Source organism: Balearica regulorum, chromosome 2, assembly GCF_011004875.1.
Source record: "Balearica regulorum gibbericeps isolate bBalReg1 chromosome 2, bBalReg1.pri, whole genome shotgun sequence".
Lineage (NCBI taxonomy): Eukaryota > Metazoa > Chordata > Aves > Gruiformes > Gruidae > Balearica > Balearica regulorum.
In genome coordinates this window covers 154737609-154761670 of record NC_046185.1, presented here as the reverse complement: position 1 = coordinate 154761670, position 24062 = coordinate 154737609, and the positions used below count along the sequence as shown (strand labels likewise).

General features: G+C 40.5%; 1 long non-coding RNA gene across 10 annotated transcripts in view; it reads right to left on the bottom strand.

Moving 5' to 3' along the window:
- The window catches only part of LOC142600614 (uncharacterized), a 105337-nt gene extending 81554 nt beyond the window's left edge, over positions 1-23783 (bottom strand). For 9 of the 10 annotated variants that reach the window (XR_012834194.1, XR_012834193.1, XR_012834198.1 and 6 more), the window contains exon 1: positions 23618-23783. This is a non-coding gene — a long non-coding RNA (uncharacterized LOC142600614). Of the gene's footprint in view, positions 1-1666; positions 2880-23617 lie in introns of those variants that run through there. The other variant, XR_012834200.1, reaches the window with a different exon arrangement.
- Between the last annotated feature and the right edge of the window lie 279 nt (positions 23784-24062).

The following is a 24062-nucleotide window of genomic DNA, read 5'->3' as shown; positions in this document are numbered from 1 at the left end:
TAGTGTCTCTGTGACTTTGCCATAGAATTCCTGTGTGTTCTTGGGCAATTCATTTCCACTCTCTGGCCTTCAGCTCACCATTTGCAAAATAAGTGTGCAGCCAGAGCTCAATTAACAAAGGTAATGGAGAAGTGAGATAACCCAGAGGAAGTGAAAATATGGATAACTGAAGCCATATGCTGCAACAGCTCTTCAGTAAGAGGATGAAGACGTGGAAGATCCAAGACCGTGTTGACTACGAAGTGCAGGGTTCCCTGAACTGCCCCTGAGCTGAGGTGTTCAGTCCACCCCGCATATTCCTGCCCACACATAGCTACACCAGCACGTGCTTACACAGACCTGCACCCACTGCACGGGTAATCTGTCATATGGATAAGCAACCTAGGGATACTGTGCTGAAGTGTGTTATAAAGTACTCAAATCCACAGAAAAGATGGATAGTATCTTACTGTACTGAGCAGTATTGTGATTGAGATGGCCCAATATGTGATGCTCAACCTTGAGTGATAAAATATTCTTGCACTGCAAAGTACCTTATGAGAAGCAGTAGATGCAGCAGATAAGGCAGATCTCTTGCTCTAATCTTTTCATTATTTTTTTTTAATATATCAAACATTGACTTTTGTAAAGGATCCTGAAGGTACCTAAATTAAGTCCAGTTAGACACTAAGTGTAATCTTTCTCCATGTAAGAGTAATAACCTGAAACGGACAGACTTCCCTAGAAGTGGTTTTTTTACTTTGTATCTGAGTACCAAGTAAGTCACAGCCTTTGCAACAAAGGCAAAAGTGGGATGTACTGTCAGCCCTGCATAAATGGTTTAAGTGAAATAATTTTCCAAGCACTGGGTGATTTCGGAGCTTATATATAACTTCAGCCTGGGATTTGTGGTCATACATCATTATACATTGTATGAACATAACACAAATGTTTTCCAAAAGCCAAAGTCAGAGAAAGATTGGGTGATTGAGAGAATTCCCAATATCCTGCACTATGATTAGGCTGGTGGAAGTGCTGCTATGAGAATTAAATTCACGACAAAAGTAACTTGGTTTTATCTATTCTGAGTAATTCAGTACATTCTCACTTTACTGTTACAGCTAGCTGTAACTTCTTTTCCTCTATAATTTATTGAAATATCCCAAAGGGTCAGATAAGAAAATTGCACTTCCTTTCTTGGAACCAATAGTAAAAATTAGGTCAGTCAATGCAAAATAATAAGATATTTTACCAACAAATATTCTGCATATAAAAACAATGGCTGTGTCTAAATTATGTTTTTAACCATTACTTCCAAAACTGGAGAATCTGAACCACATCCACTTTTATAGGCTTTCTGTTACGGATCTACCACATCTGCTTAGCCTCCTCATTCAGCCTGACAGTCTGCTTGGCTGTGGAACATTCTTCTTTCCTTCTTTGAAACACAGGGCAAAATCCCACAGACATACTAGAAACACCCTGATTTGTAACTGGACACTTCCCAAACTCCCAAGCATTCTTCTGAAACTGCAGGTTCTTGGCATCTTCGGTAACAAGGTGACAGAAAAGCATGGAAAGAAAGCTTAGCAAAAACATTTCAAAAATTGCTTTGGGACTGCCTGCAGTCTTAAAACAAATATGACAGAGATTTTTGAAAACAAAAGTTCCTAATGTCTTATCTTACCCTTATTGCAATATCAGGAAAACCTCACTTTTCAGGCCACGTGAATCCTCCAGCAAGTTCTCCTTACGTATCAGTGTCTCCTTACACAGCACAACATCCTTCTCTTAACCCACTCTTGTATTCTTCTACTCGTACAGACAGTGACTTCAGCCTAGATCAGATCTTTCCCAGATCCTTACCATATTCCGTATCAGTGTCTGTGTAGAAAGAATATTTTTCTACAGGGGTGGGCCAGCAAGTGAGAGGCGGTCAAAAGCTCTTTTCATGCCTCCGTAGTGTTGACCTTCAATAAGGCTTCAAGAAACTTCCCTGCGTAGAGCAGCTGCCTTAGCTGAATTTTGTGCAAAATATTAATTCAATATAAAGTTGTGCCAGTCTGTCACGGCAGTCAGATCAGTGCTAGTGGAAGGGAAGGAATGAGCAGTCTGATTTGTACTCCACTCTGCCGCAAGCTGCTTTTCCAATTGCACCATCTCCTATTTCTGATGTCTCTTATGAAAGCAGAATCAGAGTATTTCAGCTGAAGTCAGTAGTCACTTGATAGATATGAAATCTCTACCAAATATACTGTTTCCAGTGGATTCTGAATTCTGACCTTTCCCAATCAATCTTGCAGTGTGGAAACTCCTGTTTGGTGTCCCTGGGTCTGGCGTGTGAATATCACGTAAGAGAGAAGGGTTGTGCGAATGTAAGCACTCTGTTAGCTTCCTCAATTCTGCTTTTTTTTGCTTGTGATTGTTGCTAAAAACATATAGCCCAATGGAGGAAACATAATGCAAATAAACATCATCAGCTATACAAAAGAGATTTAGTACAGCAGCAGTTCCTTGGCGCTGGACAAATACAATTGTTCTTTCTCCATAGTAATGTTTCAATAGGAGAGAGAAATCTAAAGTAAAACAACTGATTAAAAGGTATCCTTCGTTTGACCTTTTGCAAGGTGTACTGCCATCATACTGTCATGTGATTGTGATCTTTGATTTTCTTTTCATGATGTTTTATTTGACAAAGCTGATGAAAAAAAATCCATATTTATTGAATATTGCACTGCGGTTGATTCTGATGTCAAGCTGCAGCCATCATCTCAAATTTTGTCTTCCTAAGTGTAAATGCCCATAAACAATATTTGATGTTTAAATCTTCAAACTCAATTTGATCTTGCAAATCAAGAAAAACCCTTGGGGGCTACTGGCTTCAGTTAAAAAAGAATGGGCTCTTTTTTCCATTTTAGGAAAAAAAAAAAAACAAACCAAACAAAACAAAGAAAACCCTCCAACATGTGGAAAATAGATTGTGAGCTTCTACCCAAGGATGGAAATATTCTGTAGCTTGCAGAAATAGTAGTTGAGCCCCTCAGATAACTTTCAGCACTAATGAATAAATTCCGAGGATGGTCATATGTCAGAGGAGTACCCCAATGTTGATGCATGATCCCCAGGTGATGTTCCAACAGTCATGGCTGTGACACAAGGACTGTGTCATTCAATTAGCAGTAGGACCGCACTGGCTGAGGAAGGGACGAGCTGGTTGGTGGTGGTGTCACTGAAATTTCAGAGTTGCTCTGGGATTCCTGTTCATACTCACGCCTTACGAACCTAGAGCAGTAAATCCTCCAGCAAACTCTTGTCATCACCTTCTTGAGATTTTCTCTCTAAGCTCTTCCTTCCCTTGTCTTGCAGTTCTTGGTGAGATGAGAATTTTATCAGCTTGTTTAGTAAGGGAAATTTGCCAACTCTGACATAATAGTATGTCTCCCATGTTATGGACGCAGAAACTGGAGAGAAGTTAAATTGTTTGCCTAAAACCAAACAGACAGTGCCAAAATAAAGAAGGGGGTCATCTATCAGGTTAAAGTCTCAGAAATCCTTATGCTTCACTGTAAATGGCATACCATCTTTCCTGTCCTTTAAATCCAGTTTTGTCACAATGCTTGTTTTACAGAGATCCATCTATTATTTCCAATAATGTAACTGTGAGTCCTTAGAAGGAAAGTACAGGAAGGTCCTGAAGGAGGGAGATGACCTGTAAACTCACTTTGTACAGGATCCTAAGGATAGACGTCGTTCACCACAATCCTAGCAACGCAATACCGACAGTTCAAATTTTACCCCCCATCAAATAGTTCTGTTTTATTTGTCATTATTCATGCAATCAATGTCTTTTACCAGGACTGTGCTTTCAGTGTTACTAGCTGTTCTCAGGTCTTGGGTTATTTAAAAGACAGGGGGAAATAAATATAATTCATGGTATTGACTGCTGGTACCTTGGTTGTTTTGTGTATAATTGTATCATGATTATCTTAAGAATTAATGGGTCCATCTGTGTTCCATAATAGCATCACTGAGAATCTTCATGATCAGTCATGTTGTCTCCTTGCCCTCATGTATATGACGCATAACAATTAGTGCTTGGAACAGGAAGGGACAAATCTTCAGGTTTTGTAAACTGGCATAATTTCACTGAGTTAACATAAACAAAAAACCCAAAATCAATTCATTTCATTTGCATAAGGGTAAATCAGGTCCATGTTATGTGTAGTTGGCTTAACATGCCAGGATGACTGCTGACCCTGCTTACAGCAAATTAAGCTAGGAACAGCTCCGCTATGGAGAAAGAGTTATCGGAACAGCTCTTATAGAAGAAGTACAGTGTACATGATGAAGAGGAGACAACAAGGAAGAAAAAGACCAATGAGACAAACTAATTTGCTCAACAAGCCTATGGCAAAATCAGGAACGGAAAACAAAGGACAGATCGTCATTGAATGAGAACTGCCATGGCTTCCTTCACAGAGAAGTTGGGATCTTGCTCTTCTTCACCACGTACAATCTTAATAATTGATCTTGCGGATATCCATAGCAAGCACAGGCCTTACTACCCCATATCTGTCATTTGTATTATTGTGAGCAGCAAGCTAAGAATTATTTGAAGAATTATTTGAGAAAATTAGGTGGCAAAGTCTAAATATCAATGAATTGTAAAGGAAGAAAGGATTAAAAGATAAGGGAGGAAAATCCATTACTGGATAGCAGCATCTATACAATTTGAGATAAATTTATTTCTGGTGTGTTGTATTATTTTTAATATATATTTTAATTTTTTTACATGCACATGTTATTCTTTTCCTTTCTTAGATATTGGTGATAATCCACTGAATATGGGAATGTCAAACTTGCCATCATCGACCAAATCAGTGGCTTAAAGCCTAGTATCTGATCTGACACTGGATAGTTGCTTCAGAAGTGTACTAATCAAAGCCAGTGCCTAAAGACAGCGTATACAGAAAGATAAAACAGGGGAATCCAGAGACAATAAGAGGAAAGGCCATTAGGCAATACCCCACACAAGTCAATTCCTCCATCTCTGAGAAAGTGCTATCACAGAAATGTTATTGTTCCCATTTAGAACTCGCTTATTGCTTGCACTTAGGGCTAATTCAGCAAATCACTTACATGCATTAAGTCGATGGGGTTTAAATATAAGTTTGAGTGTTTTTCTGATTTAAGTCTTTATGTTCTTCTAAATTATTGTGGAATTCCAATACCTAAGTACGGATGAAATCCATCCACATAATGGACAGCATAACTGGACTGAATACAGAACAAAACCCAGTAATCCTGAAACCAGAAAATGGGAAGAGAAACAAATCTACTATGGATAGAGAGCAAGAAGATTTCTGAATCCAAGAAATAACAGAGAATGGAATCCAATTCAGAAAATGGAAATGCAGTCCCAGTGATATCCCTGGAGAGACATCTAAACAAGGGCAACCAAATTATGGCATAAAATTTATGAGATAATTTAAAGAGCAAAAGGACTTAAAGAACAAATCAGAAGAACTAATCTAAATATATATATTTTCTAAGGATAAGCCATGAAGCTGTGAGGGAGCTAAGGAGCACTTAAGGAGGAATATATATATATATATATAAGAAAGAACCTAAGTGGATTCTTGGCACTGGTGTCCTTTTACTCCAAAGGATGCCTGCACGTAACAGACCTGCTCTTTCAGATAGTAATGATGAGGCACTCTCAGAGAGTGTAGTGTCAACAAAAAATGCTGGAACAAGCTGACAGAACAAAGAGCAGCAAGTCATCAACACTGGAGTGTAAGAGCATATTCTAGCTAGTGGAAATAGCTAGTAAATAGTCTAGCTAGTGGAAAAGACAACACTGTCTAACAGGTTCTCCTTTCTGCCATTAAAGCAGGGATATTCAGTTACAATGGCAGGCTAAAAACTCAGAATATTAGAAGTAAAGCCTTTTTTTATCACAGCATCTAGCGGAGATCAGGCAGTTTCAGAGATGTTATTATCACGCATTTGCAACAACTCTTCATACAGTCATACGATGATCATAATGATCTTTTTTGCCATTAAAAGTTACAGAAAATATTAATGATATATACCTTTGAAAGGATCTGATAGTGGCTATTGTTAGTAACAGGATATTGGACTAAGCGAACCGTTGGTCTGCCTTTTAGGACAATTCCTAAATGTTTAAATTATCACTCATCTTGTGTGTCATATTGGTATTCTTAATGTCAACTATATAAAAAAAAATAAAAAATAATTCAGAAATAACAACATAATGTTGTAAAACCATAAAGAGCAAATAAGATTAGAAAAGCCATTTCCTTTACTGGGATTTGTGAGCTAAAGGTTAACTTCCAATTAGAGTTTAAAAGGAAGAACTTTTATTCTGCATTGGTTGAGGCTTTTAGCAAATCACATTTATATGTGCAGAACATTTGTATATTTCCTAATAACTTTCCATTGCGTTAAAGGCTGTGAGCATGCTGCTAGGACTTGTATAGCCAATTTGGACATAAGATATGCAGTGATAAGATCTGTTAATATTGCATTATCAGATGCTATTGCTTTGCGATTGATTGCAATCATGTTACCCTTCAGTTGCCAGGTAAATCCTTTTTGCCAACCTTGTGTAGCTATGTGTAAATAATATTCAGTAGAGGAAGATTAATTCCTGTGTCACATTCATATAGTAGCAAAACAACAATAATAGTATTGTATTAAAAATAACATAAAGGAAAAAGATAAATAGTGCAAAACAATAACTGACATATTTAAATAATAGCAGACCAGGGGGATTAAGTAATACTTTGCATTTTTATAGTGCTTTCAATATAAGGATCTCAAAACACTTCGCAAACATTAGCAAAATAAGCCTCCCAACACTCTTTAGGTAGGGAAATATTATTATCCTCATTTTACAGATGAATAAGCTTCTTTATGAGGAAGATAAAGCCAAGTGAAGTTCCCAAAGCCACAAAGCATGTCAGAAGCAGAATTACTAAATAGGCTCCGTGCTTAGATTACACAGAGACAGAGACCTTGACAGATAGAACAGAATCCACATACTCCCTTGAAAGCCAGGTCACGTGTTATGCAGTCACCATTTCAATGAGAATTATGAACATGAAAAAGGTAAATTTTCATTTCTGAAGTCAAAACTAGACTGTAGTGAGAACAATCCCATCACAATGCCTGCAAAGGCTGCCCATGGAGTCTCAAGGCAAAGCTTTGCTCGTTGTGCACTTTGCAGCACATATATCCCGGGGGTCCTAGCTTGAAATCCCTAGAGGCTTGTCCCACACTGCCCACACTGCTTTAATCTGCCTCACATGAACTCAAATTCCTTTTCTGCCAGCCTGCAGATTTTTTTTTCCCTGTTTGCAATTGATAAAAAATGGGGTTTTGTCTGTCATTGATGCATATTTCAGAGTGAGTGCCAGCAGGCCATGAAGGAGATGATTTTTTTCTTCCTGTACATACCCTTCTCTTAACTGATCTGATTATTACAGAAATGCATTTTACAGGTTTAACTACAGTATGATTCACCATGAAATTTGCATCATATCTGATCTAGTAGGCAAGATAGGAAGTAGACAGTTCATGTCAGATATCAAGAGCCCAATTCTGACAGAGCAGTTATACAGGAAAATCCAGAGTTATCTTCCATTTTCACAGCTGTAACAAAGTACAGAACCTGACTGCTGGCATAAATAATGGAATACAATTGCTAAGAAGGAAACCAAAAAATTCAGATCCAGTTTTGCGCTTTTTTTTTTTTTTTTTCAGGGTAAGAAGTAAGAAGAGGCAGCTTGGGCAATTCCTTTGGAGTCTGCCCATTTTAGGGGCAAGAGAATCTGGAGAAATTAAGAAATAACGCCTTTCCCTTCTGCTTTTTTTCTGATTGCTACAGACCCCGCTGTCACTGCTGCTCAGTCACTGTCAGGGCAGCAGAAGCTTCAGTAATGCCATCAGAAGGAAGGGTGTGTGTACATCTATTTATATATACATATATATATACACACACACATATGTATGTATCTATGCGCAACCTAAGATCTCCAGGCAGGGTCACAGCAGCTCTCATCCCCTTCTCTGATGGCAAGATTCTACTCACCTTTCGCAGCAGAGCAAGTCTGCCCCTTCCATGTATAGTTGCAGAGGAATTCCTGAAAACTCTTCTTCCTGGGAAATGTGCTCATGTCAGCTGTTCACAGGAGGAACCGGGTTTTTACAGCAGATTTGAGCAAATCTAACAAATCTCATTAAAGAGAAATATCAAAAGAACAGACTGCTTTTCAGCTGGATCCATACCTGCTGCACAGTCATCAGTTATGGACAAAAGGGAACACATGGCCAGGAGCAGGTATGGGGACAGAAACACCCCTTTACAAAGCAGTCCACAGTTATTTCACCATAAAATGATTGCAAAGCCACAGTTTCCATCTTTGAAGGGTTGTAAGACTTTTTCTCAGTCATTCATTTGCAATTTTTGATATTTAGGGAAATGTCTGTCTTAGAGCTGTTTTAGTACAGACATACCTATATACCACTGCAGAACTACTTCAGTGCTCTAGCTTCAAAATCCCTTGAGAATGTTTTTCCTTCCTCTGAATGAAATGAGGGACAAAGGCATTAATAAATTTCTCATGACATAATGTTTTCATTAAGTAGCACAAATGTCAAACACTTGGTTCACCAACTATTTCTGACTCAAACAGAAATATGCTTACTCTGATGATAGCAGTAAAAGCCAATCTTTAAAAAAAGGTGTGACAAAATAGATCTATTGGTATTTTATTATATTTACAGAAGGACACTTTTTCCAAATGGTCAGAAAATGTGCAATATTCTCACAGCGCAGAACACTAGGCATGGAAGAGCTTCCTAAATCAAAGTTTCTTAATAGAAATACTGCTTTCAATAATCCATTTTCCTACTAAGTCACTACTTCCAGTAAGAAGCCCCCAAAATTGCAATTTACAGCAGAAAAGAAGCAGGAGCAGTACCATCATTAGTGACTTATGTTCCTGCAACAGTGAAGAATTATAGCATGAAATTTTCCAGATAAACCTGAATGAATAAATGAACACATGTATATATATTTTGAAAATAAATAAGCTCTGATTCTTTTTTGTGCTGCTTTTGGCTGAGATAGGGTTAATTTTCTTCAGAGTAGCTGGCTGTGGGCAGTATGGGGCTGTGTTTTGGATTTGTGCTGCAAACAGTGCTGATAATATAAGAGATGTTTTCGTTCCTGCTGAGCAGTGCTTACACAGAGCCAAGGCCTTTTCTGCTTCTCACCCCACCCCACCAGTGAGTAGCTGGGGGTGCACAAGGAGCTGGGAGGGGACACAGCTGGGACAGCTGACCCCAACTGACCACAGGGATATCCCATACCATATGATGTCATGCTCAGCATGTAAAGCTGGGGGAAGAGGAAGTAAGAGGGGCATATTCAGAGTGATGGCATTTGTCTTCCCAAGTAAACATTACGTGTGACGGAGCCCTGCTTTCCTGGGGATGGCTGAACACCTGCCTGCCATGGGAAGTGGTGAATGAATTCCTTGGTTTGCTGTGCTTGCATGTGCAGCTTTTGCTTTACCTATTAAACTGTCTATCTCAGCCCACGAGTTTTCTCACTTTTACCTTTACAATTCTCTCCCCCATCCCACTGGGGGAGAGTGAGCAAGCAGCTGCGTGGTGCTTAGTTGCCAGCTGGGGTTAAATGATGACAATGCTAAAGGAAGGAAATCAAGGAACTCTAAGTCTGATGATGAACAAAAAGGTTCAAAGAAAATCTTTCTGTCGCATCTATTGATGCTCATTTGAACATGAAACATTTTCTTCTTCTCTGAGCACAAGGTTTGATTCTGTTCATCAGTACCCACTGCAAGATTTCAGCATGTATGAGAAACTCAGTTATCCAATCTTACATGCTATAAAGTTTCTCCAAGGTCAGGGACAGAAAATACTGTTGAGGTCACTAGGGAACTAGCGTAAGAAGCTCTCTAACATTGAAGAAATAATCTGTAATCCCAGGAAACTGTCATGTCCATTTCAGATCTAGCAGGAAAGTATTGGGATTAAAAAGTCAGAAGGAGGTTTCTAAATGGAGTGAGAGCAGCTGGATCCATCTTTGCAGGGGGAATTATTTCTAAAATGGTGATTCCTAATGCTCCATGGTGAATGTACTTCTGCCCTCAGCGTGCCACTAGCTCAACATGATTCCAGCTGCTGATGGTGCCCTGACCCCAGCTCACAGCTGGAAGTGGAGTGCAAACAAAGAAAAACAAAAAAGGGGAAATGTTATTCTAGAGGTTTGTCCTGAGTTTACTGAATTTACTTGAAAAGAGGACCAAACAACTGTAATACAGTTGTATAAACTATAGCTCGATACCGGTAGTGGAACAGAAAGAGTGGAAAAGAAAGAAGGTGAAAAGAGTAAGAAAGAAAAGTGTTAGGACTAGAATCAGTTGTTCAGTCACCCTGAATTCCAGAACCAAGCATGGTTTATGGTCTTTTATTACCACTAAAATATAAAAATATAAAAAATATAAAACCAGAAAATTAAAAAAAAAAAAAGTATGTGTATGCATACATGTCCATATAGGTGATAAATAGATAGATAGATAGATAAAAATTGAAAAATTGAAAAATTGTATGAATTTGTAGTGAAGAACAAATACAATCTGCCAGATTAGGAGTGGATCTTTGCTGACAAAGGGTTTCACCTTATGTCCCCAGAAATATAGTTGCAAGACATCAATGAAGTTGGATTTTCCCTCTTGCTATTTGAATCTATCAGTGCTTTAGGTGTATGTGTTGAGTATGATGTGGTTTATTTTCAAGACAGAAAACATTTCCCTAACTTGTTTTGGAAGAATGGCTGTCTGAAAATGCCTGGCTTTAACAAAGATTGGGAAAAGGATGTTGGACCATCTGTTTACACGTTGTTTGTGCTTATTTTGCACCTGCAAAAGGAACTCAGTTCCCACGCTTGGCCGAAAAAAGAACCAGCTCATAAACAAACAACAGTTATACTTACATGTGGAAGAGTTAAAAAGTGACCTAAAGTCTCCCTATACCCTTAGGAGACTAACAAACATCAGCCCCACAGCCAATGAATTGCACAAATTTCAGATACTGGAGGAAGCTCCTAGCTGCATCTAAACCACATCAGTGTTAAACAGGTATCAGCTCAATAATCAGAAATCATCACTGTGGAACAAATAGAGAGCATTTAATCTAGAAATTCACTAGTTTGACAAAACAAATGTGATCTGAGGAAAAGGTGCACTTAGGGATGATCACCCAGGGTGAAGAGGTGAAGGTTCACTAACCCAGGCAGAGATTTTTCCATTTACAGTAGTGAAGGATCTGATCTAGTTTTACCCAGCCAAAACTCCAGTACTCACTTCACCCAGAGTATGTTCAGTCATTTTGGCATTCACAGGAGCAAACAGTGAGGGAAGGGGCAGTATTTATGAGCCACCTGAATTATAGCGAGAGGCTGATATAGTTATAGGAGATCTGAGTCTTCAATAAAGCCAGCACAACCTGCTAAGATTCATTTATGAACGGCCATTTGTCGTGTACGAAAGAGAAACATTTGAAGACTGTCAATGTTGTGTTCACATACCCACAAGGACAGGGAGATGTATGGCTTTTAGGCCTTACCTCGACTGCAGGAACTCTTAAATAACACTGACTCTCATTGATTTGGGCTTTTTAATGGTGCAGTATTTCATACGATCAAATTCAGAAAATGCTCTCATCATTTTTTGTTGGACCAAGTCTCATGCTCTACCTACGTATAGATGTTTTGCTGGGGTGTTTGGCTAGTTTCTGTCAGACAGTCATAAAACTGACTGGTGCAAGCTACCCCGTCTTAGAAGCAGCTGAGTAAAATTTCAGACCTTGTCTTTTTTTGCTTAAAAAGTATGGGGTTATTACCTGTAGGCAATTAATATATTTGAACTAATTAGAGGTAAAATAAAACACTGAATAGAAGACATGTTAGAACTGTGAGGTAAGCCATGTACAATCAAGATATGATCACCAACCTTATGTATTTTACCTTGCAGTAAGACTACACTGTCTTGTGTTTGATGCGGCACCTCTTGGCAACACAACTCAGGCCTTAGGAGAAAGAAACCAGCAACAACCCAGAGAAAAACCCCACTGTATCTAGACTATTCCTGAATTAATTATAATATCAAGTAATGATAGCATTTAGCAACTTAAATGACAAATATCCCAGGACTCCCTCCCCCAAGCATCTGATGTGTACATCCATCCCTAATACTGTTTCATTGTTTCAGCCTCCAAGAAAAACAGGATGCAATATGCCTTCTGTCTATGATAAAGTTTCCTAATACAGTGCAGTAATGCAATTTATTTTCATACAGCATCCTGCATATAAAATATTACATAACCCTTTATGAGAAGATAATGCATTACAGACTCAGGCACATTACTGTCATGCAGGAAGAAATTGAAGGATAATGTTGTGGGAAGTGATGGAGGAAATAGAAGCTGAGGTACAAAAGCAGTTAAAAAAGAAAGTAGTAAACACGTAAGTATTCTTCTTGTGCCCTTATTATCTGCATGAGACTAGCTTTAGCAGAAGGCAGGTCAGTGATGTTGCAGATGCAGTGTAACACAAAATGTTACATACACATAGGAAGGGATGGTTCTGATCCCATGGGTTTATGCTATAGATAGATAAGCAGGATGACAAGGTGAGTCACAGAAGTATCATGTGAATTTCCCGAGATCAAACAGGGAGCTTGTGGTTCAAGTGAAGAATGAATATGAATGTCAAAACTTCCAGATGGTGCATTGTCCAAAAAAATGCTTCCCGTGATAGATGGACCAAAACTGCAGACCCAAACATCTCCCAGACCTCTTATGTGATCTGAGGAGACCCACCCTGGATGCAAATTGTTGCAGCTTGGAGCCACTTCTGAGTGCTGCAATGAGAATGCCTAAAGCAGAGGGAGAAAGAAGGCCTTTGCACAAACTCCAGACTAAAACAGGGAGATTTCAGATTTGAGAAACAAAATTACTTGCAGGAGAATTTGCTTATTATTTGGACCGCTGGAGTGAGAGTTATTCCTGATTCCTTTGCAGGAAACATAAGTGAGCCAAAGCTGAGGCTGTGGCTAATCCGAAAGTAGACAGGTGGGGAGGGGGGGCAGAGTGTGTGAGGTGAAGCAAGTCTTTGGGGGATTGTAAAGAAAGGAGAGAAAATATCCGCTTGCTCCAAATGAGGGGAAGGATATTTAGTGTTGGCATCTCTGACCAAAGCTGTGGCAACTGGTATTTATAAAGCGTAATTATAAAACCTCAAAATCCCACTATTTCAGTTTAAGAGACAGCAAATGGAAACTCTCACAAACCTTGCCCAGAGGGCTCAATACTACTTTGGGCCCTGCAAACATGTAAATGACTTCTCAAGGAAAGGAGTTCCTAGGGAATTTGAACTCTCCATTGAGACTGTTGTCCTTCCCACCATTCAGAATTCAACCTTAGGAGAAAAACTGTTAGCGACATAAAGTATGGGGAAAATACAGGGCTGTGTACAGCTACAGAGTGATTGGCTTTACTACCATATGGATACACAAGCCGCTGAACATATGTATACCAACGGGGGAGAGAAGGGGATCATAGACACACTGTTCTCCTCCTGTAAATCCATCCCTTCGGCGTGGTCTTTTTTTCAGGAGCTCAAGGTCTTCTGGAAACTGGGATGATTAAAGCTGGGTTTCTGCCATGGCTTCCTGTGTCACCTTGGACAATATACCTAGGTGTGCTCAAGAGGATGGAAACAGGCAAACAGGAGCTCCTCTGCCTGTGCTCTGAGCCTGTGGACGTGAGCCAGCTCCCATCTGGGACCCATATGCCCAAATGTCCCCATGCTGACAGACATCCTCTGCTTCAGGAGTCTCCAGATATTATCGTGTCTCTCTCGCTCCTCCAGCAGAAGCCACTGCCCCAGTAGAAGGCTGGATAGGCACAGATGCATACCTGTGTGTCGGCCACTCCAGCTCACAGTCCCATATCTTAGTATACGCCTAGCTTCAGTGAGGTTGAAGCTAAGATAACTGTGAGATGGAGCAGCTGATGCATGAACACATCTGCTGAGCCAGATGTAGGGGCAGTAATCTCTGGTAGAAGTGTAAAGCAGACAGCTGGTGGCAGTAAAGTTTGAAGAGGCCACAACTAGATTCACCCAAGAAAGACTGTCAAAATCCTAATTAGCTCACTCACAATGAACTAATACAGCAATAAGGCTTCTGCACCACAGCTGATTCTGGCTGCACCCATCTGTGTAAACATGCTATAAATCTCTCTCTGATTTTTCTGCCATCTGTGAAATGGGAGCGTATCACATTTTTTTGAATATTTTCTCTCTCTACAATTTTAGCTCTTCAGGACTGGGGTCTCACTTACTGTAGCCTTGCTCATTACTATAACAGTGGGAGAGATACTTAATAGCTGTCATAGCTGGCCATTCTCATTGAATTCAAAGGCAAAACTGACATTGACTTTAATGGGAATCAGAAAGGACATTCAGAAAACCATGAATTACTCAGTTTATTAGAACTATGTGAATTGTTAATATGATAATGATTCAAAGTGCTGTAAGACTGGGATGGTTTTCAAAGGTGCAGATTTACCCAAGTCTAATCTCTGGATGTTTACAGATGTCTTATGTGCTTATGAAAATCCAAGCAGCTCTCGTGCTCTTAGGATAGAAGTATATATAGCACAGCCTGCACTTTAAAGAAATCATAGCTTGCAGAGTCTTATGAACATTAACCCTCGACCCTTTTCTCATGATCCCTCCCACTTTTTTCTTCCCTCTCTCTATCGTCAGAAGTCAAAGATAAATAGTCAAAAAGGATAAAAGCATGGACTGAAAGCTGAAAGAGAACATCATAGTTGTGCTGGCTTTCTGTACAGTTGCTGCTGTTTGAGGTAGGGTTAGGGCAAGGTTTGGGGGTGAGGAAAAGAGAGATCATAGGACTGTAGCTGGAAAGGAGATGGCAAAACAAAGAGTGAGGAGCAAAGAGAATGCTGGTATGATTTTTTTTTGTTGTGGATACTGCCTGGAGGGGCCTGGGCATAGGGATTACTGTCAGGTTGAGGCTTAAATTTATCATTTAGAGAAAGATGGAGCTATGAGCTCCCATTGGAGTGGGAGTGAAAAGCTGGCTACCAAAGCAAAGTGATAGGACAACAGGACAACTTTTACATGAGGCCTTTTTTGGTCTCAGCAGTAGGTTTTGGGGCTTTTCTAAAGCTCCGTTTAGGGTCAGGTTTACTTTTAAGGTTAAGACTGAGAGAAAAAAAGAGCCTAGAGCTCTGCTTGGAGGGGGATGGAAAAGGGCCTGCCAAAAGAAAGTGTAGGCTGTAAAGACTGAGAGACTTGGCTGGGAGATTTTTCCAATGTGGTCAATGACCGCATGACCCCATCCAAGGCTCAGCTTACTTTTGTATTTATTACTAGAGTTAAGGACGAAAGAAAGAGAGAGATCATAGTTGCAGTTGGAATGGGGCTGAGAAGGGGCTTCAAAAAGAAGGAATAGGCTGCCAAAAGAACTTGTGTGGGAAAAAATCATCATCTGGACACATGTTTGAGGACCCAGTCTAACGCTTAGCATCCACTTGGGGTTAGAGAAATGAGAAATACAATTGTTGTGGGATTGGAAAGGGACTGCCAGAATAAAAGGTAGGATGCAGAGAGAATTCTGTGAGAAATTTTTTGGGTGGGTGCTGGCTGGTAAGCTTTGTGTAAGGCTCAGTCTATAGTTAGGGTTAGAGTTAAGGCTACTGCTAGATTTGAGAGAAAGAAAGCTCTAACTGGAGTGTGTCTTCAAAGTGATTGCCAAAGGAAAATATAGGCTGCAAGGAGAAAGCTTTTACAAGAAATTTCTAGTTAGGTGTGTTGTTAGAGTTAGGGTTAGGGCTGACAAAAAGAAAGAGCCTAAAGCGGCGGTGTTAGGGGTACTAGAAAGAAGATGGCGGAAGTACAGAGAGAACTTGTTGGCAAAAACATCTTAGTGTGGCCACCAGCTTGGAGCCAGGTCCAAGGCTCAGACTGAGGTGAGCTGAGAGCTCCAGGTGCATGGGGGCTGGAAAGGGTTTGTCAAGGAGAGCCTGTGGTGCAAAGAGAACTCGACTGAGAGAACTTTTTCATCATGACACTGACTGGGCACCCTTGTTTTAGGCTCAGTCTCTATCTAAAGTTTGGGTTAGGTTAGAGGAAGCCATCTACTATACCATGAAGAAGCAATAAGAAGTGCTTCATGGAAACTAGCTTCTCCTTCTAAGTTTGAGATAAATAATTATGTTGATGTAATATTTTAATCAATCAAAATTTATGTTAAAAAGTAAGGGAAATGTGGAGTTATTACTAGCATCATCAGATCTTCTAGACCAGATCTTCTTATCCACTCTCCTACAAGTCCAAGTCATGTACCTCTATATTTTGCAGAGAGTTAACCGTAGAATAAACGCCTAAGATTTTCTTTACCTCTCTTTTTTGGCAAGTGTTACTACTCTAAAGCAGAAAATGGGAAAATCTTTTGTAGCTCCTTATGTCAATTAGTGAAGAAATAAAGAGCTTTGGACAATTTTTTTATGACTCCCATGTAGTAAAGAAAAACAGCAATCCCTGGCCTGATTCAGTAAAGGGGAAAGTCCTGGAACCAACTGCCATTTATGGATTAGTTAAAAGTGAATTTTATATACTTGTTAAAGATCTGTTTAGAGATGAGTGATAGAAAATCTAAAAATAATCCACTCCACTGTAATACAGGTTAATCAAAGGAGTCTAGGCTTGCTTACATTCATCAGTCAGCCCTTTTTTTGCCCTCATGGAGCATCTGAGGACCAAAAAATCACACTCTTAACACCCTGTGAGGTAGATCAGCATTTTATTCCTTTTGTGAAATAAAGCTGAGGCTCGGAGGAAGCCAAGATATTTGTGGTTAAAAGGCTTCAAAGCACATGCTTCCAATCCAGTTTCTAATTTCAAACCTTTCTTAGATGTGGCTTGGGACTTTCAACTACTCATTTCACTGCTTGGTTTTACAGCTCTCCTTTCTGGAAGATTAGACAGCCACCTTAATAACAGCTTAGTGGTATTAGGCAACATCATTAATAAATGAAGCAGACTAGGTAGTACCAGGATGGTGTGTGCTCAGTGTGGGCATGGAGCAGTTTGGTGATGGAAATGGGAATGGACTGACCTCCTAGTATTGCTATTGCTGGGCCATTTTCACAAAACATCGCTGGAAGCCATAGGGATGTTTCTGACAGAGAGGTGATCTCTCTTTAGTCAACCTTTCTACATTGGCAGGACACTCTGCCTGCAATTAATATCTGCTCCTTATTTCACGGTTACACCTTTTTGCTACTCTGAATGCAGCCTTGAGTTCATGGTCTGATTCAGCTCACTTCAGGACACGCAGGGCGAAACACCTGTAGGGTGAAAGGGCTGGTACGCTGCAACGTGCCCGAGGTTTCGCTGTTGCCCTGCCATGGAGTTGTCATTGGGCTGGCAAGTCACCTTCCTGGAGGAGTCCTGATGGATGTTATAAGCCACAGAAGACATTACTGGCTTATGATGTACAGGTGGTCTAAGCTTGGACTGTCTCAAAAAAGCCATGCTGAGCAAAAAGTGAGGAAGGTTTTCTTCACTAAGTGCTGTTGATTTTTCAGGATATTGGGCCACCTGCATGAATATGTAATGATTCTGCAACAGCACTGAACACAGTAACTTCAGCTGTCCTAACAGTCCCCAGTGCTATTTACTCCAGAATGTTGTAGCAATTATGAACAGACCACGCAAGCACTGACAACGATCCTTTTTTACTCAGTACAGTCCAAGGTTGCAATGCCTGCATCCTGGGCCAGAGTTAAAGTTAGCATGTCTCTTATTTGGTTCTAATCACTATGTTTACTCTGCAATATCTATTTATATTTGTATCATTTATACATTATTTTACTTGTGTAGCCAGCTGTTTTACAGTCAAGGACCTCATCACAATGAGATATAAATCCATGCTGCTGGCCCCTGGGAAAACTGGTAAATTAAACTATGTGTGCATAGACTTTAAAATTCTGAATTCTATTATACCTTCCCTTCCCACTGGTAAATGACAATGGGTTTTACTTGCTGAATACTTACTTATGAAAGGCCACTGTTTATTAATACCTCCCTGTATAAATATTAACATAGCAAACCTATAGGAAAAATATGTGAAGGGTCATCTTTAAATTGTGAAAAGTCAGGCTATTCAGCACAAATGTCCGTGCTTCATTCTGTCGGGAGACTTAAACAGCCTCATCACCATAGTATCTGGAAGGTGCACACAAGTGTGACATGATTAGCATCTGTCATGTGTAGGTCTTTCTATTCCTTCTGCACTCCCTGGGGAAAACTGTGCAAGGATTTTTTTTAAATATACGGTACGTACACTGTGCTGTGTGTTTATATTAGCAAAGACAAGGTCAAAGATATGTACTTTACTTCCATCTTTCACTTACCTCATTTTAAAAGATATGAATACAGAAAGCAGTGTTATCTGTGCCAGATATATATGCTAAGATACTTTGGCATATTTCTTTAATTGTTCCTATTAAGGATGTGAACAGGGACTGAATAGAAAGTGGTTCAAATGTCTTTTATTTCTTAACATGCTGAATATGGCTGCTCTCTTCTCATTTCATCTCCCTTTCATGGTACTTAAAAGAATAGTAAAGACTTCTGTGGAAAGAAATAAACGTTTCCATAGTGTATGGGTCATTGGTATAATAATAAATGTAATGGTTCCCACACAGCCATTATAGGCTGTTGTGTCAATGCATATTATTAGGCACCTTTTGTCTGTGAGTTATTGACATGATAGATTGCAACAGCTCTTTTGAACATTTTGTCACATAAAGCAAAACCAGCAAAATTGCCTCAGGTCTCCTTTAGAGGAGGCACTAAACCTAGGATTCTCCTGTCCCTTTCTGTTTTGTGTGGAATTAAAGGTTTGATGACAAATTCTAAATGTATTTGAGGATGAACCTGTCACCCCGGACAGTGTTTCTCCCTTCTCGGTGTCTCTCCTTGCCCCATGGAAGGGACCAAACCTTTGCTGTTGGAGCAAGGCTGTCCTTGGCTGTTTCCATGACTACTCCCTCAGCTGACGGAAGGATGCGGGGACGGACGCCAGGATTTAAGGAAATAAATATGCTCTCACCTTCATTCACTCTCTGCTGAAGTGTTGCTGCCTGGCACGAAGGACACCCCCAAGCTCACAGAGCAAAAAAGTAGCTACAAGATGAGCTCCCTCCCTTTTCCCAATTCACCAGCTACAGGCACACTGGGACCTTAACTAAGAGCTTTATGATCTTTCTATTCCTAATTTAATAATAATTTAAAAAGCTATTCTTATTCAGATAGGGGATATTTGGTTTTGATCCTTACTATTCTTCATCAGGGAAACAATTTTGCACAGGGGGAAAATCAACATTTGTAGAAAATCTTGGTGAGTATCCACAGCACAGGTACTATAACCCTGATAACTCCTTAGTCCTGGTAATTTGTAAGAGTTTTGTGACCAAGACAATTTAACTGCCACCCATGACCTACCAACATCTGAGTGCAGAGGGTACACATTTGCACCCAGCAGCTGCCACCATCCCCATAATTCTGCCAAGGAGAGGAGTCACAGTGAAAGAATTGACCTTGGGCTGTGCTGTCATGTACCACTCAGTACAGGTCTCCTCAGTCCTCCATATTCAGCTCTGTCTCTGTCCTGCTTGATTTTTTGGCCTGCCTGAGGAATGGAGGGGAAATATCTCTATGGGGTAGTTTCTGTTGCTCATTTCAATTGCTTGACAAATTCTGCATTGGGCTGTTTCTGAACACCTGATGAAGTGTCTGTCTTCTTCCCTCTATGCTCATGCCCCTGCTAATGCATTTTGGCCTTTTGCTGTATATTCTCTTTGTGCCCTTTGTTTTCTGAGATAAGTAGGCCAAACAGGAATGCAGTATTCAAAATGATGGTATCACTGATTTGTATAAAGACGTATTTAGCTTATTATCCTCTTTTTCTTTTCTCAGTCAGTCAACCATTGCACTTTCCTGTTTTCAATATGAAGTGAGAAGACATCTTCATTGAGCTGTCTGGGGGAGACCGGATTCTTCCTCCTGAAAGGGCATGACTAATTCAGAGCCGTCACTATGCTCAAGTCATTAAACACACCTCTCTCACGGTGCATTACTCTTTACCTTGCCCTTGCCCAGACTTTGATTTTTCTCTAGCAGAACTGGAAAGTCAGTCTTCAAAAGAGAAACTGGGGAAACAATGGTCAAGAGATGAGTGATAAGTGGTTACATCACACTGTCTACCATGAAAATCCTACATGTAAACCACTCAGAAGTGGGAGGAGGAGGGGAGGGGAAAGCACTAACTATTCATAAAATAGAGAGTGAGTTCAATGGATCAGACACCCTCCCACTTGCCCTGTCTTATACACTCTTTGGGTTGCTACCAGCTTTTCTCCTCCACAGACAACACAAGTGGTAACTTATCCCTGACGACATTCCACAGTCTGCACTTTCACGCTCCTTTCCTCCTTCACTATAAAAAGTTCCCTGTAAATTTATGCAAAGACTTTATCATGCACTGAGTCTTGAAAATGAAAGGAATCTCCCTGCAGGTCATCGATTCCAGGCTCCTTTCAGCTTTGGCATATTACACACTGCCTTTCATAAGCTGCTCAAACTCCACATTGTTACTAATGTGTACTTTTGTTCCCGTGGCTCTTATCAGAGGGCTGGTGTTGCAGTTTCACATCTGTGAATAGGTAAGAAACCTTCCCACTGCCTATCCGTGTTTAGTCTCAGCCTGGTGATACGCAGATCTGTGCATCAGGTTGCCATTCAATTTCCCTGCTGACACGAGGCGAGGAAGACGTTTGGATGGGTTTAAGGAGCTGATGTGCTCTGAGCAATGCCTGTGGTGTATGTGCCGTGCTGGTCAGACGCTTCCATGTCTGTCTAATACCTTGATATAGGTACCTTTAGGGGTCATCAGTAAATCAGCAGCAGAGCTAGAAACTGTTTTTTCTGAGCCGTGGTACAGCGCTTTGCCCAGTTGTACCTGCCTATAAAAGGCTTACGTAGTAAGACACAGTCTTGACCTCTAGGAATAAGAATGAAATAAATAATAGTAATTCTATGCTCTAAATTTCAAGGAGTGCAGCACTTAGGGAGTGAAAGGGAGTGCAGTGGTCTATGTTACCACCGTGCTGTCAGGGCTGTGGATATTTCCTGTTTGAAATTTTCCCAGGCTTCTCATGCTCCCCAGGCAGCGCGGCAACGAAGGAACAGAGTCTGTGCCACCATATATCCTTGTTCTTTTGCTACACAAAGCATCTGTGATTTTTCTACGCCTTTTTCCAGCCAGAGACAGGTGGAGGTGAGGGACGGACTGAAATCAGAGTTCCCTAACATTTAAAAAGGTCAGAGGGAGAGAGAAGGAAGGATAAAATAAGGAGAGGAAATAAGAATAATTAATGCCTAATGCAGTTCCCTTTCCAAAGACCAGGCAGCAAGGGCAGCTATGACAGCTGTAACATTTCCATTTCCTCCTGCTCTAAGTAGTGCCACTGGGGCAAGTGAAGGACAGCAGTGGTCCTGGAAACACTGCGGCATGTAAATTCAGTTAGCATGACTGCAAGAAAAAACAGCAGTGAGCTACAAGGGCAAGGAGTGAGATGTCACAGGCAGCCAGCATAGACACAAAGAGGCAGCAGATTTTTGTGCATGATATTTTTGAGCTGGCATTTCCAGTCACATTTCCCCTATGAATAAAGTGGTAGGATGTGCTGAGAAGCAAAAGACTGCAAGAAGGAAGCAGAAAGCAACATGTCAGCTGTGCAAGGACTGAAAACCAAAGTTGCAGAGTCCTGCCACCACCTTTGCCGCTGCTAAACATTGTTGTAGGGCTGTCATCGAAGTGGCTCTCTTCCTTTTCCCCACTCACTGGCTTTCCAATCTGAGAAACGAAACGATGCTTTGGGGAGGGGTGTAACCTTAGTGGAGGCAATGAAGAAAGCAGAAGTGGATTGACCTACTGTGACTTAGCTAACTTTCTCACATGCTTGTGTCCAGCATAACTCTCAGTTCCTTTTACAGGCAGTGGCTAAAAATAGGCCCCCAAGACAGGGCAAGTAAATACCCCCTACAGAAACTCATCTCTCTCCAATAAGTATGAAGAAAGTCTGCAATGAGTGTCTCAGATTTTCATGTTCAAATTCTAAACACTTAGTACCTAAGGGAGAGGAGTCTGACCCCATAAACAACAAATATGGAAGCCACTCCTTGCATTGCCACAGCTGAAACACAGCTCCTTTGCCGTGTTCCCAATCCTGCCCAAAATGAAGAGTAACTTGTGAGAGAAATACGATAGCAAAGCAAACAAGCAGGAAAGTCATATGTCAGGCCAGCTGAACCTTATCACTGAAGTAACCACAGGGTATAAGCAGTTCTGGAGGAGAAAACCAAGGCAGAATTCATATGTGCATCACATGCATTGCAGGAAGAAGTAGAGAAAAAGAGTGAGCGAGAGAGAGAGAGAGAGAGAAAGAAAGAAAGAAAGAAAGAAAGAAAGAAAGAAAGAAAGAAAGAAAGAAAGAAAGAAAGAAAGAAAGAAAGAAAGAAAGAAAGAAAGAAAGAAAGAAAGAAAGAAAGAAAGAAAGAAAGAAAGAAAGAGAAAGAGAGAAAGAGAGAAAGAGAGAAAGAAAGAAAGAACTTTGAACAAGCTGGGTGATCTTGTCTCTGCCCCTCAGTAGTAGAAACACCTTAAACAAAAGTGTACCTGCTTTGCTTCTTTGAAGCAAAACACTCGAGGAGTTGAACAAAAGGCAAAGAAAAGCAATGACATTGTAACTCTCAAGTTCCCACTGCAACAGCTGAAATTCCATGAATCATTCCATCAGTCACCACAGGGCAAACAATACGGTCTCTCTGAATGCCAACATCCGGCATCCACACAACACAAGCAAAGGGCAAAAACCCAAACCAAGCACAGAAGCAGACCAAGAAGTAAAACAGAACTTGGTTTTGTGATTGCATGTCAGCCCTCTAAAACTTCAAATTCAGGTGAAAATAATATTTTTAATTTTTTTTAATTAAAAAAAAAAATCAGGAAACAGGCAGCAACAGCCAAGCTGGAAATTCCACATCTGATGCAACATCCTTCAGTATTACAATGCTGCTCAAGAACCTAATGTGTAGATATTCACTAATGAAAAAACTTGTGGATTGCTTAGATCCAAATAGGGGAAATGACTGATTTCCTCTCCCCTTCCTCCAAGCTATGCAGTGTATAGGAATGCAGCATCCTGCTTCTTGATTGAAATTCCCAGAAACTGCGCAGCGTATCAATAAAAAGCCTGATGATTTCCCCATGGTTTGAGGACTACCCATGCAGAAGTTACCTGTGTCACTTTGTATGAGGGTTAGGCTTGATTCTGTTTTCTTTAGCTTTAGAGCCCAGCAGGGGAAACACAAACTTATAATGGCGTGTAAAAAAAAAAAAAAAAAGCAAGCTAAAGCCTCTTTTACCTCACGTATGATCTCTCCTGAGCTTCTGAGCTTGTATAACTTTTCTGTGGGAGCCACGGTTGGGAGAAAGGTTCCAGCAGCTACACAATGAATGGGAAAAAGCATCTGTAGGGCAGTTCTTCAGATGACTGTGAGCTGCCACTACTCACAAGGATGTTGTCTCACCAAGGACTCAAAAAGGGAGAAAAAGGAATCACATGTGATCTGCTGAAAGGTCGCCAAGAAAGATGCAAGGAGTTTGTAGAGGTCTGATGAGTAATCAGAGAGCAGGAGAAAAACTTCATTATGGATTTTCCTGCATTGTAGGGTTAACAAGGTGGGCTTGCTTCTGAAGGATTGCTGCTACCCAACTTAAGCTTAGACTGCCAGGAGTTAGAATTAGTGTTAATTTATTCAAAAGGAGAGGATAAACAGGGCTGAGGGTTACAGACCTTTCTCCGTGTGG